Source organism: Aphelocoma coerulescens, chromosome 20 (assembly GCF_041296385.1).
Source record: "Aphelocoma coerulescens isolate FSJ_1873_10779 chromosome 20, UR_Acoe_1.0, whole genome shotgun sequence".
NCBI classification, from domain to species: domain Eukaryota; kingdom Metazoa; phylum Chordata; class Aves; order Passeriformes; family Corvidae; genus Aphelocoma; species Aphelocoma coerulescens.
In genome coordinates this window covers 5,373,084-5,383,803 of record NC_091033.1, presented here as the reverse complement: position 1 = coordinate 5,383,803, position 10,720 = coordinate 5,373,084, and the positions used below count along the sequence as shown (strand labels likewise).

The following is a 10,720-nucleotide window of genomic DNA, read 5'->3' as shown; positions in this document are numbered from 1 at the left end:
TTTACCACAGTAATAATAGTCTGTCCTGAGAGAACATTACCCCTCACTGCCCAATTAGAAGAACATTGAATGCACGGAAATGCCTTTTGAATAAACACTTGATAACCCTCAATAAAACTGTAAGAGAGAGTTACTGCAGATTTACTGCCCAGGAAAGGAAAGCTCTTCAAGGCACAGCCAAGAGCTTATTGCTTCTTATTTAACGTTGATAAATGCAAGAGCTCCACAATCCCCCAGCAACCTGGGCTAAAGCAGCTTAGCAGGAAAATAAAATAGATACTTGATTGGGTGCCCACAGAGGGATGGGGAAGAACCACAAGCTGGCCACAGTGGCTCTGAGTTGCTGCACTTGCTCCAGGTTGTGTGGCGTTTACAGAGGGCTACATCACCCCTTTGGCGAAGGAGCTCCACCAAGCAGCAGCACAAACATCCCTGCTCTGCTGAGGGGACACGAACTGCCCAGGCCCTGCAGCTGCAGGGCTGAGCTGGGCTGGGATTGCTGCCTTTTGGCTTCAGAACCTCTCCTGTTGTTCCACAGAGAGCACAGCTGTGAGGCACATCTGCATGGTGAGAACACCTCTCTTCCTGCTGCCTCGCTCGGAGGAAAGGAGCACTCTAAAGTGCACCAGGCGTCAGCCTGGCCACCTCTGCTGTGAGGATGCTTGAATTGCATTTGGGTTTTCTGAAAACGTGTGATTGGCAAGGAGGAAGGAACGGGTTGGCTCTGTTTACACTAATCCAGGTTTTCCCAGCCCAGCTGCCCAGCCACCTCGGGCAGCAGCGCTTCCTGCAGGAGCACAAGGGGGATGTTCACAGCCCCAGGGAGGATTCCACAAATGAACATTGACATAAAGGTCTTGCCCTTGCTGATGAGCATTGATGTGCTGTTTTCTGTGTTCACAGTTCTTGGTGATGGGGAAGCATTTACAGGATAATTCTGTTTTCCTCCTTAAGAAGTCTAGCAGGGGAACAGCCCGGTGTTTAAAAAATAAACACCCAACAAAACTCATCGCTAATTCCCTTATCATCTGTATTCCCTTGAACAGGTTTCCTTCCCAGTAGCCCTGTAGCCAGTGCCTTACATCCTTGGGAACACCCAGGGTGCTGGGGATCACAAACCCTGCGAGCAGAGCAGCCCTGCCACCACCCACAGCAGCAAATGAATTCTGATGCTTCCACTTCTCCTCTTCCAAGAAAGGATCAGTGACCAGGCCCAGCCAAGGGCAGTCTCTATTCATAAACTATTTTATAATAATTCATGTATTTTACTCCTTACTTTTCTGAATAGTGAAATACTACCTCAGTTGTAACTTGTTTCAGATGGACTGAATTTATCAAATAATTGAAATTGATATGGTGTATTTACATGAATCAGATAGACTGGCAGATGGATTTGCCATCAGTAGCTTATTTTGCCTCCAGCAATTACTTTTAGAGTGAAGAATTTAGAATTATAACCTGTTTAATGGAAACCTCAGACAGGAATAATTAAAGACTAAGTTCCCAGGTTTAAGAGAAGGAGCAATACAATTTTTCAAGGATGTCTAGGATGCCTTGGAACCTTTAGTTCCTTATCAAAGCCCAGCCACTTGTGTATCACAGTTCCACCACCCTCTCCAGCCAAGGCAGCTCTTCCCATGACACAGGCAGTACTGGCTGATGTTTGTTCTGTTTTAGCAGCTGCTGCTTTATTGAGGGAGCCTGCAAACTGTACTTTGGAGACCTTTCCTGCTCACACTATTAATGTACAGCAAGCAATCTTCGGGGTAATGGAGGAGGGCAATCAAAGGAAATTTCCCTCCAGGCTCCCACTATTATTTCCTATCCAAAAAATAATATTAAATGCGATCTACCACTGTAGTAATTAAAGAGATAATGTGCTATTTTATGTATTATTGGATCCCTCATACACGTAAGTGGAGTTACATTCCTGCTGCTGTCCCAAGGGCTTTCTGGCTCCAGAAAATACCTCTGAAAGACAAAGAGGTTAAGCCATTTAAAATATCACTACACTGTTCCTCTAGCACAAAAGCTGTATTATCACTCAAATGAGGGTGTATCAACACCTTCAGATGTTTTGTGATTTATGTCTTAAGCACTGTGCATGGCAGAGATGGAGCCCTGAGGGTTTTCCAAGTGGGGAAACTGAGGCAAATGTGAGGGGAAGAAAAAGGGTTTTGTCGGGATACTACACAGGTTGGTGATATGTGGGACAGAGCATCTTCCCAGAATGAAGCTGGATCCAGATTCAGAAGTTCATACCCAGGAAGTTGCCAAATGCTGGTCTGTAAAGAAGAGAAAAGAATAATTTAAGGAATGAAAAGTAACACTCAGTAATGAGGACTCTGATGCTGGATTGTCCAACTTTCCTGGTGATTTTTTTCTCCTCCTAAAACAGCGGGATAAGCCTTGCTTATCTCTTACATAAACTTAGGTGTTTGCTGGTCAGCACTGGAGTTATTAAACCTCCATCCCCCTTTGCAATGTACATTTTGGAAAACACTCCCAAGACACGGGTCCAAGTCTGTGTAAAAAATGAGAATACTTCCACATAGCTGCTGGCACATTCCGAGCAGGCTGCTGCAGTTGTTCACACTAATTCAGGAAGAAAGGAGGATATAAATTAGGTACTGAGCTGGCGTGTAATCAGTCTGTGCATGTTATTACAACAACAGGAACATCCTTGCACTCCATCTCCTGAATCAGTAAATAAAATCCAGTCTCTCTCTGATATCAGATGTGTTGTCTTCGATTGCAAAAGGTAACTGTCCAAACACAAAACTGAAAGAAAAAGAAAGGCTTTTCGTTCAGAAAAAACTTCTGATACCGACATTTAAACTGGAATTTGTTAAAAAAGAAGAATAAAAGCTCTAAAAGACACAACTCCCCTATTTTCATAAAATTCTTAACTTAAAAGAACTAAAACCTAATTTTAAACTTAAAATTCTCCCTGTGCAATGCCTACAATTAATAATGTAAAGTATCTGCCCCCATTTATAAATTCCTTTTTATGAATGCTGAATGCGGTTTGTATCTTTTCTCTCACTTCATCAGATGCCATGAATTGAAGGCTGTAACAGAATCCTGGATATTGCTTTTTTTTTTTCCCCCCTCCAGAAAGAATCATATCCAAATTTTTCAATGTTTCTTTAATGCTCCATTTCTCTTAATGGCAAATGAGGTTTCAAAATGTAGAGGAAGTTTTGAAAAGATATCGGTGAAACAACAAATTGGAAAATAAAGGGAGGGAGAAAAATGGAGTAATATCTGCAGCACATTATATAAGTAGTAGGGGAAAATATTGGGAACATGAAGAGAAAGCTTTTAAGTGCTTACGGTAGTGAATTCTGCTGTTTTACAGAATTCTCCCCAGAAGAGCAGAGGAAAAATTATTAATGGATGTCCAGCACAATTCTGACTTCCAATAACACAAACATTTTCATTGCAGCTTTAAAAGGATCCTAATTTTAAAAGGTTTAAATCCAAAATTTGTTAGGATCTGCATTTTTCAATTATTTCTGCAGCAAAGTTTGTTTTAATTTGAGTGAAGCAGCAAAAGTTCCAGCAGGCACTGCAACACTTGGTCATTTTGCCATCTCTTTAGTGACCTTTCTTGCTTTCTTGCCTGTCAGACTTTCACAAATGATGCCAGATTCCTACCATGTTCAAGCATTTCTTCACCTGCGCTGCAAAAGTTGCAATTTACATTCTCCATTTTTATTTTTCATGACCTATATCTTTAGTGATAAATATTTCTCTTTAAAAAGTTAGCAGGAAGCAAGCAGACAAGTGCAAGCCCTGCACTCAAGGCAATATCGTTGTCTACAAGGCAAAAACAACCACTAGTGCAGATTTTTTCCTTTTCCCCCAGAAAAGTTGCACTAGATTTGCTGATGTGTGCTGACCATCAGTCGTGCATCCTGCAAACGTTCTCTGAGGAGCTGTTCACTCATGGACCATCACCTTTCTGGGAAAAAAAAAGGCACAACGCAAAAATCTTCCTCTTACCAGCAGGATCATCCTGTGAATTTTGACTTTGTTGACTTAATGTCCGATTCATTGTCCTAAATGTGGATTTGCACAGAATTACTGATGTGTCTGAGAAGACCAAACCAAGCTCTAGATTTTATAACTCAAATATTTCTTTTTTTGATGCTTCTTTATTGCTTATATTACCATGATCACCATGGTAAGGCAGCTTATTCACCATTTCTACCAAACAAACCTAAGCACACTCCAAAGCATATCAAGGGAAGCCTAAGTCTGGGGAATGCAGCCTCCAGATCTCTGGATGAAGTTACCAGAGTAGAGAACAACCACAGAAAGTGCCTCAATGCTTTTGAGGAAGCAGATTAATATGCAACATCTATTTCATGAGTGCATCTCTGCTCCTGTGCTTAGTGAGCTCAGCTGTTTATAAACAGGGAGTACTTTCTCTGCAGGATGAACAATTCCAATTGCTCAGAGAGAGACAGAATAAGGGGGAAAAAACAGGTAAATAAAATAAAAACAGGAAAAAAAAGGTAATAACTCCGTGTTCAGTGAGGAGGAGGTCGAGCCTCATGCTCAACGCCACTCAGGAAAAAAACTGGGGCGAAACTGGGAGCGAACTATAAATTCTAAATTTATGGTGCAAGTGTTAATTGCAAAGCTCTGTTTTAGGACTGTGTACAGATTTAATTTGATGAGCCAAATTCTGACAGTTTGTTCTGTGTGACTTTCATTCCTGCTCTAAGTCACTGCTATGACACTCAAGGTAAAACTACAGTGGTAGTTAGGGGTTGCAGTAAGGCCCCATCTCACAAAAAGAAAATTTAACCCCCTTCTTCTAAGCCTAGGGAAAAAATTGCATCTTTAGAACTCATTTTGAGCTGACACACTGCACTGAGGTGGCTTTTTCCCTCTGCAGCTTGTGTACAGCAGTTCAGCTCTCTCTGTTTTCCCTACCAGCTGCTCTGCACACACCACCCCTGTCAGCGGGAAGGTGCAGAGAAATGAATGAAGACTGATGATTAACGAAGAAAGAGGGTGAATATTAATCATGGAGTCAACATTTGATGGGAACATTGATGGAATAGTGGTCCCACTGGAAGTTGTTAGGAGTTGATTTTTATGCCCCAGGGCAGTAGTTTTAAACCAGGACTCATGATGGAAGAGAGGTTTCTTGTAATGTATTTAACAGACCATTGTGGAAAACATACCTTCAGCCTCCCCCTGGCCTGACTCCTTCTTTGTTGACAGCTGTAGCCCAGGTCTGCTGTGCACCTACATTCCCCCAGACACCCCAAACTGTAAAGATCCAACCTTTAAACAGAAGCAAAACAGGAACAGGACATCTCCATTTTCCCTTGCTGAGCTGCAGGACAGCCCTCACCACCTCACGTTAAATCAAGAAATGCTGATGTTGCTGGTTCTGAGCAACTTTTCTGTTGCTCAGCACCCTTGTATTAGACCAGGAGAAAGAGGGGAGTCTGGGACAACTTCTGTAGCTGGGTAACTCAGGTTTGAACTTTGGCTATTTGCAACCTGTTCCAAACCACTTTGAAGGCCAAAGCAGTCACAGCTGCATCATGCAGTGGCATAATCAAGCCTTCCTAACCAAGGCTAGAATTTCGTGTATCTCAAATTAACAACTGCACTTGCAATCAACGCCACAAAATGGACTTTAGCATATACCCAAAAAGTTCTGCTGGTGTTGTTCCAAAGGGGTTTTATCTGGGGGAGGAGGGGATATGAAAAAGAAAGAAGGGCTCTACTCAGAGCAGGTATCAATTGCTGTTAATTCTGTTGAGGTCAATAGATTTACCAAGTTTCTCAGGGGCAGCTCTTTGGGGTTCTTATGGTGCTCCCTCCTCTAAGCTCTACCAGTACTCCAAAGGATGCAGAATCACAGCACATGACATCTTTCCTGAATTTGCTGCACAAATTAATCCACACCATGGCTCCTGCCAGGAAAATATCACATGCCTAGCAGCTTTGTGTATAGACATGGTTATTTTTTCTAAACAAAAGTCCAATTTTAAAAGTACAAACAGCTTTCATACTTGCAGCAAAAGGTTAGGGAGAGAATTGGTTGGTTATGCATGTTACACATGCATTTTTCTATAGATTTAGGCAGAGCTCTTTCACCTCTCAGCAATAATTGCTTTCCCAAAAAGGAAATGTGTCTGCTCATGGGATGCTGCTCAACTACCCCTCCACCCATGTGTACCACAATATGAAGGAAAAAAGCAAAATTATTCCCTTGATTTCAGCTACAGGGGAGAGCGGAGTTGGCCACAGTGCAACAAGTCACAAAAATCCCAAAGGCACAAAACAGAAATTCTCCCAAGTGCACTGAGGCCAGAAGCAGCTGAACAGCAGAAGTTGTTTAATCCTCAGCGCTGCATTTTATCCAGAACATTGGGCCTTCAACAACCCAGAAACCTTCAGGTGCATTTTCATAGTTAGTTAATGCTGTTCCAGGGTGGGGGATTTGCAGATATGCAGATTATTTGCCTGGGAGCAAATGCATGGCCCCTGCTCCTGTTTTTGCCTTGCAGTTCACCAGGTATCCCTGACAGACACCCAGGATTGCAGCTTTCCTGCACAGCAGCTGTTTGCAGAGCAGACACCGAGGGGATGGCTCAGGCTGCTCTAACATCCTTATAAAAGTAGGTGCTGCCTTGCAAAGGGTGTGATGCTCTGCAGCTCCCCTGAATAAATAACTTCTTAATGCATCTGTCATTTCAGGTGTCAGAGCAGAGACAAGGTCAAGCTTGGAGAGAAATCAGCCTGCTCCATCCTTGACCCATCATTCATCACTGTATTCGTCCACAGCCAAACAGCCCAGCTGGTTAACAGGGAAAATACCTTATCTGAGCTCTAAAAGGGTCCTGTTTCTGCTACAGAGAAGTTTATTAATAATACTCTCCAGAAAGCAGCAGGAGTTTTGATGGACAGCATTGCAGGCACATTTTTCAATAGAGAAGTTAAAATCCTACACTGTGTAGCCAATCCCCAGGCTGGGGGAGACAAGAGGTTAATTTTGCAGGCAGCAAATGGTGACTGTAAGTTATTAGAGATTCACAGTGCTGGGGATATATGAGCCTTGCCTTCACCTTTCCTCATGGATCATGTACAAGCCATCCTGGCTGTGTTAACACTGCCACGCCATGCAGGTGCCCCCTCATATCACCAGGCAGTAATTAGCACTGATTTCACAGCATTAGGCATGGTTATTAAAATACACACCTGAATTCATACTCATTCATATGGATTTCAGCTGTCTTTACAGGAAAGGTTCCTAGTTCCTAAGGAAAAAGAAAACTTTAAAAGGGGAAGATTTGTCCCTAAGGCAAAAAACTGTGTGCTTTAATCACTCTTATAAATTGCTGGCATTTGAGTGAGGGTTTGGAATTTGGGTGAGGTGGGAAGAAGGGATGCAGGATTTCTCCTTTGAATGCAGGATAGACAGTGAAAAGTTAGGAAGAGTTTGACCCATCACGTTCATTGGCGAGGTGGCTGCAGCTACTTTGTGGTGGCTTCAGGGTGTTCACAGCCTTGATAAACCCTGTCACAGTATTAAATGCAGGACCTGGAACCCACACAGATCTCGTATGGACCCAGGCTGACCTCTAAGTTTGACTCCTTCCTGCTGAGACAGCTACCCCTGCAACATTTTTAAAAATTCTAGTTTTTATACACACAGACTTCAGTTAACAGTTTATGGGCTCAGACACACAGACAAGTTCCCACAGTCTAAAGTTTCCAGCTCCCACCTAAGCTGTGGCAAATGTTCATGTAGGAGCACTTTCAGCACGGCAGTGCAAGAATTTTCCACTCAGTGCAGCTTTCCTTCACTGCAAGCTGAATGAAGCTGTAGAGTTAGCACATGTAGTGCTGAGGTTCTGCAGACACAACCCATGCAGCACTCAGCAGGTGTCTGTGTTAGTGCTTTGTGTCAGGAACAGGCTAAAGCCACGTGTGATGGGCCAAGCAGGGGAAAGGCAAACATTGGGTGTCCTCTCTGACCCTGTTCCTGGGCATGGCGAGAGCCTGACGTGACTGAAATGAAATTTTTGGTCCTTCTGCAACTGGTGATCATCTGGCACCTTTCAGGGACACTGCACTGCTGTGCCCCGGTGGTGAAAGCTGGCTGCAAAGTTAGTTCCTTAGCTCTCCATACTCTTTTCTCAAAGATTTTGTGTTCGTTTACGTGCATCAGTTGCATTATCTCAGTGTTCCAAGAGCCACGGCATTTTGAGAGGCAAGGTGACCACATCTTATGACTACTTAAGTAGTCTCAGGAACAAGCAGCTTACCCAAACCATCAGTAACTGCTCTGCCTACTTAAAATGAAAAGTAGCCTTGAGCTTGCCCATGTGGTGTAGTTATTTAAGAGGCGGCTGAGATTTTCAGGGTAACAGATCCGAAAGTCCTGGGGGCAGCGTTGGCTGAGGCGTGTGCCCGTCACCTCTGAGATCCAAGGCTGCACGCAAAGCCCCGCCTCAGTTTAAGGAATGAGTCTCTCTTGCCCTCCAGCATTTGTTACCCCAAATCTTTTAGCATTTCTCAGCTAAGTTCCCATCATCTCTCTCCCGGTGCCGACTCAGCGGCTCCATTAGCCCCTCGTTTGTTCGCTGGGAAATGTGTTCCTCTGCTTTGTTTCTTTGGACCTAACTTTTTTTTTTTTTTTTTTTTTTTTTTTGCTTCTTTCCTCCCTCCACAGGGTGACAGCTATTTTATCACCTACAACAAGAAATGCTGAGCCTGTTGTGCAGGCAAAACATTTGCAAAGGGGCAGGGGGTACACAGAAAGCAGTAGGAAATTGATAAGGGCTGTAAAGTAGCTTTATAAAAATGCCGACAAGCCTGTTCAGGGCACAGAGCACCTGCACCTCTGCCCCCGGCAGCGCTTCCTTCAGATGCTCCTATTGTTTTCATTACTATTTGTGACTCGATCATTAATAAATTACTATTTTTTTTTTTCCTGTTGGCTCCAGCCACCAAGGGAGCCAGCAGGTGCACCACTTTTACAATTAGCCCTTCGTAATGCATGGTTGGCAAGAAAAGTTGTCCACAAGCTGCAGACTTTACCTATTGGATTTCTGCTTGATGGCCACAGCACTTGGAGCAATTAAAGAAGAATGTGCAGGAAGGCACCTTAATGCATCTGCTCATCTGGCCAAAAACTTCGACAGAGGGGCTAAATCCAAAACTTTGAGTCCTGCCCAGGAAACTGGGACACAGGAAGACTGCAGGGCAATGAGAGCAAGCCATGGCTTTTTAAAAGCATCATTTCTACCACATATTACACTTTCCTGCTTTGATTCCCCTGTACTACAAGGTTCAGATCGAATAGAAGAGAGGTGGGACTGAAAGGCTGATGAAACTGGGCTGACTTTGGTTTGAGAAGGGGCCCGAGAGCAGCAAAATCAAAACATTGCTTATTTCCATCTTTCAGTAAATTCAGGTCTGTTCACACCAGGGCCCTGCTTTGCTATAGCAGAATTTTTCTCTTCATTCACGCTGGGAAAATTATGGATGTACTGAATTCCCTTTCTCATTAGATATGATTTCTAAATACCATCATATCTGCATTTTCCTAAAGGGTGTTGCACTGTTTGAACAGCGGCTAAGGGGGACAAGCTGTGGTTGTCTTTGAGGGGGTCAGGTCAGGGACTGGCAGCTTCTGGAGTGGAGGTTATTTCATTTCCACTAAGCAATTTTCTGCCATAGGTGGAAAAAAAGAAAAAAAAGAAAAAAAAGAAAAGAAAATGCAGAGGAAAGAACATAAATTATCTGGTAATGCCTAAACAAAATTAACAGAAAGTGAAAAATCCAAGGAAGAGTAACTTACCACAGATTTCAAAGCCAGCAAAGCCAGAGAAGTTGTGTCCCTGCTTGTGACAGTTTTCCTTCAGTCCCTGTCAGCTTGGGTGCTTCACACAGTTTTGAGCACAAAGCATGCTGGCATCTCTGTCAGAGACAACCAGTGGAAACACACGGGGTCTAGGGACAGAGGAAGACAGAAAAAATATATTAAAGATGACATATGTTGAAAACCTCCAAAATCAGAGCTTGCACAAAGCTGGCCTCATTGACTCTGCTGTCCTGCCTTTGGGAGCCACTTCTCCAGGATGTTCCAGGGGAGGAGGAACAAGGCCTGCAGCAGGCACAAGTGGTATAATCTGCTACAGAACAGTCTAGAGACTGATTCAAGCTTTAATTCACAAGTCCTCTTCAAAATCCCTGTCCATGAAAGACAAAACTTGCTATTAAATTAATCACTTCCAAAGAAGCATCCAAGCTCCTTCTTGTGTGTTGATAATTTGAACCAGACAAAACAAATTTTTAAAAAAACCAACATTTTTTCCCCCTCACTTTACATGATGGCAAAAGCAGAAACTTTTCAGAAGACTGTCTTAAGAGATCTGGAAATCACCATGAATTCAGCACAGCAACACCTGAGACAAGAAAGACCTCAGTGCAATTGATTTTATGTAGAGGTCCAAATCCCTGGTGAGAATTTTAATCACGACATGATCAGGTCATTCTTTGTGACCCAGCAAGTGTTCACTCCTAAAAAGGGTAAAATAATTCTGACAGGAGAGACTGCAGAGTTGAGCCAGTAGCTCTCATAGCAAGTTTAATGGATGGAGACAGCATGGGAGCACTTTGGGAGAGGAGTCCCACCTGTGCCCCATCACCAAACCCACGTCACTCAGTTCACATTTGG

General features: G+C 43.3%; 1 long non-coding RNA gene across 6 annotated transcripts in view; it reads right to left on the bottom strand.

Annotated features, from left to right (window-relative positions):
• Positions 1-485: 485 nt before the first annotated feature.
• LOC138121003 (uncharacterized) overlaps positions 486-10,720 on the bottom strand; it is a 75,077-nt gene continuing 64,842 nt past the window's right edge. For 5 of the 6 annotated variants that reach the window (XR_011156031.1, XR_011156029.1, XR_011156032.1 and 2 more), the window contains 2 exons: positions 9,842-9,993; positions 486-2,285 (listed from right to left, as the gene is read on the bottom strand). This is a non-coding gene — a long non-coding RNA (uncharacterized lncRNA). Of the gene's footprint in view, positions 2,286-7,233; positions 7,293-9,841; positions 9,994-10,720 lie in introns of all 6 variants that reach the window. The other variant, XR_011156030.1, reaches the window with a different exon arrangement.